The following is a 10,334-nucleotide window of genomic DNA, read 5'->3' on the forward strand; positions in this document are numbered from 1 at the left end:
GTCAAACCACTGGTCCCATAATTACTCACCCTGGCTCAAACCCTAGACCGCAACAACAAAACACTGTGCACTATACCCAATATGCCCCTGCAGCACATGTTAACACTGCTCATTATGCTGCAACCCCTGTGCCTGTGCATTATGTTCAAACCACTGTTCCACAAATTCAGTATGTTCAAACCCCTGTCCCTCAGGCACAAGTGCAACCTGTTGCACCTCAACCAGCTGCTCCAACAGTGGCACAACCAGATCAGCAAAGCTTTTTCACACAAGGCTTTGTTGATTGGAGCAGCATGCCTGATGAACTTGGTGATGAAAATTTTGCTCTCTATGCTTCTAATGATGCTTTTGATGATGAATTTTGTTTGATGGCATTAGAGTCAATACCAGAAGGGGTTGAAACTGAAGATGAACAGTTAAGTGCTGAAACAGTGGATGAAGTTGCTGAAGCAGTGGTTACTGCAGTTGCTGGTGAACTACTGCTGGAAGAAAATTCAGAAACCCTAATTGAACCACTGACCGACCCTTGGTCCAAAAATGGCAAAGAGAAAGAAGATTTGAAGAAAGCTGGTGAGGAAGAAGAGAGAGCTGATGAAGAAGAAGATCATCAATGTGATTGTGCCATGATGGCTGCTGCTAAGGTATCACCTCAAGTTCTTGAAAAAACTGTGTTCAGACAATTGCATTATTGCATTTGCTAACATTAAAGAGGTGAATGAAAATCTTAGGGATAAAATCTTGTCTGATGAGGTCAAATTTGAAAAGTCATTAAAAGAACTTAGAAACAAATTGGCTGAAAAGGATAAAGAAATCAACAGCTTAAAAGAAGAACAAAGCATAACCAAAACTCAACTCCAAACTATGGTAGAAACATACCAAGTTTGCAAAAAGGAGTTAGAGTCTACACAGATCACCTGTGAAAGATGGGTAGAATCTTGTAAAGGGTATGAGGTTATGCTTGAGAAACAGCTTAAAAGCAATGTCAAGTTTGGTATAGGACATAGAAAATATGATGATCTTGTAAACACTGCTGCAATACAAGCTATTTCTTCTGAAATCATACCAACCAACAAAAGTGGCCAAGAAGTTAAAATAACTGACAAACTTGGTAACAAAATTACTCTGGAAAGATCTGTGGGATCTTCAACTTTTGAAGAAATTGAGAAATACCAATTTAAACCCACATGGTCTGATGAGTGTGATATCCTTGAAAATTTCAAACCAATGGATTTCACAACCACTGATGGTGTCATAGCTCCACAAGCAAAGGTCATTCCTATCAAAGATATCCCAACAGAGGTTCAAAACTCTGTTGCAAAGGAATCTGAGAAAAGGAAGAAAAGAGAAAAAATCAAAAACTTGTTTTGTGAATTATGTGAAAAGAAAAATCATCTAACAAAAGATTGTTTTCATCTAAAAGCATATGATATCAACAAAACAAGCATCATTTTACCTGCTGAAAGCTGCACCATCTGTGGTAAAGATAATCACAAAACTCAAGAATGTGTGTATCTCAAAAACTTTAACATAAAAAAGAATGAATACACTGCAAAAACATCCTTGAGTCCATCAACATCATCTGTCAAGTTCACCAAGAAACAACCACTGTTTATCCCTGTCCAGACAGCTGTCACAAGACAGCTGAACCAAAAGTCTGTCCAAAGAGATGTACAGGTGACTGATGCACCCCCTGCCAATCAATTCAGAAAAGGCAAGGAAAAAGCATCATTCCAAAGGATTCTACATGTTTATGAGGCTTACAAAAGCCCTCTAAACCAAGAGTGAACATGCATCCTTTTGGTTATCAACAGATGATGGGCCAAAACCCTCAACAGTGGTTAGAGAAAAACATTCTCAAAAATGTTCAAACCCCTGTGCTAACCACTGTCCATGCATCTGCCTCCATCCCAGACACTGTTGAGACCCCATCCAAAGCCCTGTTGGCTTTGGAGACCTCTATGAACTAATCCTTTTACTTCATGTGCAGGGAGCTTCTGCATGCTTAGATAGTCTTTGGTATGTAGATAGTGGAGGCTCCAGGCACATGACAGGATGTAAAGCCCTTCTTCAAGATTTCAAAATTCATGGAGGGGGTGATATATCCTTTGGTAATAATAGTAAGGGAAAAGTTCTGGGGTCTGGTACAGTAAAGTCTGGAAATGTAAAATTTGAAAATGTCAATTTTATTGATAATCTGAAATTCAACCTCCTGAGTGTATCTCAAATGAGTGATAAAGGGTTTGGATCATTCTTCACAAAGGATTGTTGTAGGATTGTTGGACCAGAAATGGTTAGTAAGATTGAAGCAATAATCAAGAAAGGCTCAACAAAACTTGTTGCTCAAAGAAGTGGCAATGTTTATGTTGTTGACATGTCAAGAGAGTGTCCCAGAGCTGATGCCTGTCTGTTCTCAGCTGCCTCTAACAAAGAGACAGAACTATGGCACAAAAGACTGGGACACACAAATCTCAAAACAATCAATGAAATTTCAAAAAATGGCTTAGTAAGAGGCTTACCACTAAAATTTTTTTCATGTCCTGAACACTGTGTTTCCTGTTTAAAAGGAAAACAGCACAAGAGCTCTTTTAAGTCCATTGAAGAGTCCAAAATAACCCAGTGTTTGCAAATGCTGCACATGGATTTATTTGGCCCAGTGCAAGTCATGAGTCTAAAAAAGAAAAGATATTGCTTGGTTATTGTTGATGACTTCTCTTGGTTCACATGGACCTTCTTTTTACACTCAAAAGATGAGACTGCAGGCATTTTGCAAGACTTTGTGATACAGGTTGAAAAGCAATTTGACCTTCCAGTAAAAGTCTTCAGGAGTGACAATGGCACAGAATTCAAAAATAAGGAGTTGGATGTCTTCTGTGTGAAGAAAGGGATTGTAAGGCAGTACAGCATCCCTAGAACACCAGAGCAAAATGGGGTTGTTGAAAGAAAGAACAGAACATTAATTGAGGCTGCCAGAACCATGCTTGCAGATTCAGGTTTGCCATTAACTTTTTGGGCAGAGGCAGTAAACACTGCTTGCTATGTCCAAAACAGAGTTTTGATCAACCCTAGGCACAAAAAGACTGCTTATGAAATTCTGTCTAAAATAAAGCCATTAATCTCATATTTCAAAGTTTTTGGTTGCCCATGTTTCATTTTAAACTTAAAAGATTCTATCTCAAAGTTTGCAGCCAAAATTGATATGGGATATCACCTGGGATACTCAACCACTGCTAAGGCCTACAAAGTGTTTAATATATGGACCAAAGCAGTGGAAGAGACTTTGAATGTAAAGTTCAATGAACTTTCATCAATGAAAATCCTTGCAAATCCTGCAGAAATTTTTGATCTTGAAAAATTCACTTTTGAAAATACTGCTGTCAAGACTAACATTGCAGGTCCATCAGAAGATTCATCACCAGACTATGGATATGAGATCATCATTCCTCAAAAGTCTGCTTCAACAGGGAGAGCATCAGTTGTTCAAAACAGTTGTCAAAACTCAACCACTGCTACCTCAACAGTTGTTGACCAAAGTAGCCCTTTAACCACTGCTTCCACCTCATCAAACATTGCTGACAAAAGTCCTCAAACAGTGGATCAAAGTCAGCAGGTGTCCACACCTTTACCTCCAATACCACCACCTTTTGAAGCCACTGCTGGGTCATCAAAGTCACCAGCAGTGGTTAGCTCAGATGATACACATCTGCAGCCATCACCTCAAAATTCCATTATTCCATACCAAGGAGAGCTCATCTTCTTGAAATCTCATCCACCAGATCAAATCATTGGCAACATCAATGAAGGGGTGCTTACAAGAAAGCAATCCCAAAACATTTGTCTTTTTGCTGGTTTTCTATCACTCCATCAGCCAGTCAAGTACCAAGAGGTACTGAAAGACAACAGCTGGGTAGAAGCTATGCAAGAGGAACTCCAACAGTTTAGAAGACAATAAGTATGGGAGCTTGTTCCATTGCCAGAGGGTGTGAATCCTATTGGCACAAAATGGGTCTTCAAAAATAAAACTGATGAAAGGGGTATTATTGTCAAGAATAAAGCCAAGCTTGTGGTTCAAGGTTTCAGACAAGAAGAGGGCATTGATTATGATGAAACATTTGCCCCTGTGGCAAGACTTGAAGCTATCAGACTCTTTCTGGCCTTTGCTGTCAACCACAACATCAAGGTGTATCAAATGGATATCAAATGTGCATTCCTCTATGGTAAGATTCAAGAGGAGTTTTATGTTTGTCAACCTCCAGGTTTTGAGGATCCATTGAATCCAGATCATGTCTACAAGCTAAATAAAGCTTTGTATGGCCTGAAACAAGCACCAAGAGCTTGGTATGAAACTCTGTCCACCTTTTTACTTTCCATTGGTTTCACCAGAGGCAGGATTGATAAAACATTGTTTTTAAAATGGAGAGGAAAGGATTTGATTATTGTCCAGATTTATGTAGATGACATCATTTTTGGAAGCACATGTAATAAAATGTGTGAGGAGTTCAGACAACTCATGACAGCTGAGTTTGAAATGAGTGCAATGGATGAACTCCAGTGCTTTCTTGGTCACCAAGTAAGGCAACTGCAAAATGGTACTTTCATCCATCAAGGCAAACATGCCAAAGAACTTTTAAAAAAAATTGATATGGATGATTGTTAGCCATGTAGTACACCCATTGCAACCAATAAATTGGTCATGTCTGAAGAAAAGGATGATTTGGTTGATCAGACCTTATATAGAAGCATGATTGGGTCTTTATTGTACCCAACTGCATCGAGACCAGACATCATGTTTGCAACATGTGTCTGTGCAAGATCCCAATCAGCCCCTAGAAAGTCAAACCTTATTGCTGTAAAAAGGATATTCAGATACCTCAAAGGTGCTCCCACACTTGGTATCTGGTATCCAGCTGATGGTAAAATTGAGTTTTCAGGTTTCTCAGATAGTGACTTTGCTGGATGTGATAAAACAAGGAAGTCCACTTCAGGAGGGTGCCAATTCCTAGGCAATTGCTTAGTGTCTTGGCAAAGCAAAAAGCAAGAAGTTGTTTCCACATCCACTGCTGAGGCAGAATACATAGCTGCTGCAAGCTGTACAGCCCAACTGCTCTGGCTTCAAAATCAGTTACTGGACTTTGGTATCGCTGCCTTGAAGACACCACTTATGTTGGACAGCCAGGCAGCAGAAAATATCATCAAAAATCCAGTTTCCCATTCAACCACCAAACACATCGACATCAGACATCACTTTGTGAGGGATTGCTATGAAAAAGGTTTGATTTCTCTGCATCATGTTCCAACTAAGGATCAGCTGGCAGATGTGCTAACCAAAGCATTAGACACATCCACCTTTGAAAGCTTGATCTCTAGGATTGGCATGCTCAACATGGAATAACAGGCAAAATCCTGTTTTTCTATGAATAAAAGCATTAAAATGTTTTCAGAAAATAAAAAATCCATCCTTAAAAATAGCTAAAAATGAATTTTTCATTAAAATCCTAAAAGTCTGCCATAACCACCGATGGGTTTAAAAGTCTGTGCTACTACAAAAGTCTGTCCACTGCTGAAAGTCATTCCCTGCTCTCATTTTCCTTGATAACCACTGATGGTCAAAATCAGTGTTGTGTCCACTATCTACTGATAGTGAAAAGCTTCCACTGTCCTCCATTACCATTACAACTACTGTCTTCACCAGTTGTTTTCACAAACTGTACTATTCAAAAGTACTGTCCTTCACTTCACCAGGGGATGGCATGCGGACAGTACTTAGTGGTCAGACCTTTTGTAACCGCTGCCACGTCAGCATTCACTTTTCATCAATAAAACCCCCTTTCAAAACCCAAACAGGGTTTCACTGTCGAATTGAATTCTTAAAAATTCTCTTCTCAAAGTAGTTTCCAATCCATTCCATCAAATTTCTACACATTCTCATCTTCGATTCTCATCTTCAAAATGACAAAATCGAAATCATCCGCAAAATCTTCCGAAGGGGCCTCTCAAAAGGCTACCTCCACCGAAATCCCACACAAACCGTCTCATAATCTACTGGGTCTTCTCACAAAACCTGGCCACATCGATACATTTGACTCCATCCTCGATATTATCAACGCATCAAAGTACAAAACTTTGTTAACCGTTGATGCACCCATTTACCTGCAAACTCAGAGAGAGTTTTGGAAAAATTGTACCCTTGAAAAACAAGGAGAAGATGTCATAGCCATTAACTCTACTCTGCAGAAGAAAGCAATCCGAATAACACCGCAATCCATATCTGAGGTCTTTTAGCTCGCTGATCAGGAAGGTACAGATTCTTTCCCTATAAACGAGTTCAAAATTGACTTCATTGAGCGAGGGTATGCCGACACAATGATGAAAAGGGATACCTTAGAAAAAGGTTTCTTCCCTCCTGCAACAAGATTTTTATTCCATACCCTCCTCGTGTGTGTTTCAAATAAAACCACTTCTTTTAATGAAATACCACTGAAGATTCAAAACTTGGGATATGCTATTTTACAAGGAGAAAATTTCAACTATTCCAAGGTAATCTTCAATGATTTGGTTAAAAATGTTGAAACAAAATCATTCTTACTGTTTCCAAGGTTTTTAAGCTATTATTTTGAGAAAGAATTCAGTAAGAATGATATTGCGGTAATAAATCAAGGTGACTCTTTTCAAATAAAAAGCTTAACTTCTGAAACATTTACAAGCATGTCAACACCTTGCAAAACACAAGCAGAGGTGCCTGAGCAGATTTTAGCAGCAAACACTGCTTCTCAGGTATCTGCTGCTGAGCCCACTGCTCAAGGTGATCAACGTAGCCAAACAACTGCCTTGAAACCCACACCTAAAATCATCAAAAAACCACAGAAAAAGAAAAATCAAAAACCCCCTAAACCCATCAAAAAGGCAACTCTGGAGGATGAGATACCAGAGCAACTGCCTATGACAGCACAAAAGTCACCACAAACCACTGCTGCTACTTCCTCACAGCAGTTGGTAGAAATATCTCAACCCATACCCGAAACTCCTCCTGTCTCTTCACAAAAAGAACAGGTTGTACAAACAGGGTCACCACATCATGAGGCTCTGGAAGCACTCATTTCCATCCACCACAGCCCAATACCCGGGGCAATTTCGCTTTCTAAGCCTACCTTCACATCCCCAATTCCACCAAATACCAAACTACTGTTGGATGCAATTGATCTGAACCAGGCATAAACCAGTCCTTCTCAATCACCTATCCATGAGAATATACCTCAACAAAAGACTGGGCCTGATGTATCAATCTTTGCTAACCCACCAACACAACCTGAGGAGGTTACATCCCTTGAGTTACAAGTAACTCTTGGTGGTATTCCAAGTGAAACAGCCACTACAAGTGTTGAACCTACAGGTTTACACTTGGACAGTGGTTACATTAATAAGACTTCCTTGGAGGCAATTCCTTCCATAACACCTCTGTTATCTACTAGTGAGTTTATATTAACCACTGGTTCCATCAAAAGATTATCAAGTGTTGAAGGAAGAAGACCCCAGTACCAAGAAAAAGGGGCATCAGTTGTTGATGTTTGGAGTACACTCCCTACCTCAACTTCTGATAAAACCACTGCCAGTGGGAAATCAGATGATCCCATTAAATTGGGTGATGGCTTAAAGTACCAGGAATTGACGAAACGTGTTGAAAAACTGGACGCATCTGTTGTAGAAATTAAAGAAATGCTGCAACAGTTGTTAACAGTTCAAAAGGTACCATCCACTGCTGTTCCACCTCAAACACCTGCTCCACCACCTGCAGATGTTACAAATGAGCTCTGGAACCTTTTTCAACCTTTTCTCCAACAACAGCATCAACTGGCTGAACAGCAACATGAAAAACATGCTCAAGATCTCAAAACTGCAATGGAGTCTAGGTTCAAGGATACAAAAGATGACATCTTGGCTCTCAAGGCCCATTTGTTGACAACCACTTGCACTGCTCCTCCGACTGTGATTTACATTGATGAACTCCCTACAGATAATGCCAAAAAGGGGGAGAAAGTCAAGGAGTGGATAAAGAAAGGGATTGATAATGGGCTATATCTTGATGCAGTAACAGGTGCAATGCTCAGAGAAATTCCCTTGCCAGATGGTAGTAAGAAGGTTGATGTTACCCAGAATGCACTTGATGATGCTGTCATAAGTGTAAAAAGGGATAGAGCGGCAAAGGCCCTGTCATGGTGGAATGAGGAGAAGAAAGCTTTCATGAAGCTGAATGCGCAGGGTTGTTCTAGTGAAAAGGATGATCAAAATCCTGCTCCTAAAAGAAATCTTACTAGAAAAGTAAGGAAACCCAAATCCACACCATCCAGTTTTCAAAAGCATACTCCAAAACCATCATCCAAAAGCCACCAACATCAAACCTCCACCCAAACAGCTGTTGCAACCTCTGTTGTACCAACATCTGCTGGTACCTCAGTTGTTACAACAACTGCTCTCACTTCAACACACACCACTTCAACACACACCACTACCACTGCCTTATCACCACCAAAAACAACATCTCTACCATCACATCCTACCATAAAGCAGAAGACATCAGATGTTACAACATCTGCTGTAATGACAACAGTGGTTGAAACACCAGTTGTTTCACCAGCTGTTAGTCAGTCACAAACCACTGCCACTCAAATCACTTCCACTGTTCCACCCAAGACATCATTTGCCTCTCCTAAAATAAAAAGGAGAAGGGTTATCATACCAGATGATGATTCTCCATCACCACCACCAACAACTTCAAAATCCCAAGCACTTGTCACAATTCCAAAACCCATTCCTCACTCTTCAGCTCAAATTTACAAACCCTTACCTCCTGCAGGTGTTCAATTTCCTCTTGAACTCATAACAGTCAGAGATGAAATTAAGTCTTTCTACTATGAGGATGACCCTGCCAAAAGGAGCTTGCCATCGATTGAAGGATATCCCAGGCCAACTAATATTGAAGAATGTTGGTGCACTACATCTGTTGATTTCGTCTTGGATCAAGTCTTTCATTGTATTGTATAGATTAGGGCGTGTTTTACGAGAAAACTGGAGAGTATAGGTGTTTTAGAGAGTAGGTCCGCTTATACGTACATGTCGTATGTGGGAACCTACTAGGTTTGCTTATTCGTACATGTCGTATGTGGGAACCTACTAGGTTCGCTTATACGTACATGCCGTATGTGGGAACCTACTAGGTCCGCTTATACGAACATGTCGTATATGGGAACCTACCAATACTATATATACCCTTGAGCGAATCTCATTTGTAATGGAGACAATTCCATACCGAAGCTCTGCCGGTGTGACGTTTAAGCTGTAAACATTGTCAAATCAATAAAACAGAAGATTAAAGTGAAGAACAAGCTATTTCTACCTACGTTTCTTGTTATTCCGCACCTGAAACATAGGAGAACGCCTCTGAACGACTCAATCGGGTCAAAACACGATCCTACAAAGAATACTTGAAAATCAAGGCCAAGCAAGCAGAGGATATCTCAATAAAAAACAAACAAGGGAAATCTGATAGAGAGTATCAACAAAACTATTAGTTTCTACTCACACAGGTCAGAGCTTTGGAACAATTTGCGAAAAATGTATGTCAGCAAATCTCTGAAAAGGCAGATGAGTCCATGAGAAAAGACTACATTGAAAACATCATGACCTACAAGACATACAAGGGGAGAAACACATGTACAGAAACTGGACCATTCCTGAGCTTGAAAAAGAAGTAGCCAGGATTCATGAAATGATCAAAGAAAATGTCCAGCAGACTCCCCCTAAAAAATTCAAACAGGTTGAAGCTGACAAAGCCTTAGAGCTGAAGAGAATGAAAGAGGAGCTGATAATTGCTGAATATGGGTCAAAAAACTCTGTGTCTAAGTGGGGAGAAGCGAGGGTCAGGGCCACCTATAAAAGGTTGGAGGAACTTAGGAAGAAAGATCCAACAGCTCCACAAAAACCTGATTACTCCAAAGCAGAGGTTTCAAAAAGACCACCAAAACTGCAACCCAAAAGAACCACTGCTCCTGCTGGTACTGCCATCTACAAAAGAAGGAGACAAAGCCAGTTGGGTTGTGAAACATTTCAAGATTTAATTACTGGAAATGCCATTGTGAAAAAGGGCATTTTGTTAATGTTGAAAGAAGAATCCGAACTGGAAAAATCTGCAAGTACTGCTCAGCCAGTCATGAACAGGCCAGCATCACTAAATTCCTCATCAAATAAAAATCTCCCAAGAAACCCATCAGGCTCAAAAGTACAAAAGTGGCAAACTAACAAACAGACCCACGTATTGACTATGATCAGGTCTGATGGCGAAG

This window comes from Helianthus annuus, chromosome 13 (genome assembly GCF_002127325.2).
Source record: "Helianthus annuus cultivar XRQ/B chromosome 13, HanXRQr2.0-SUNRISE, whole genome shotgun sequence".
Taxonomy (NCBI): Eukaryota; Viridiplantae; Streptophyta; class Magnoliopsida; order Asterales; family Asteraceae; genus Helianthus; species Helianthus annuus.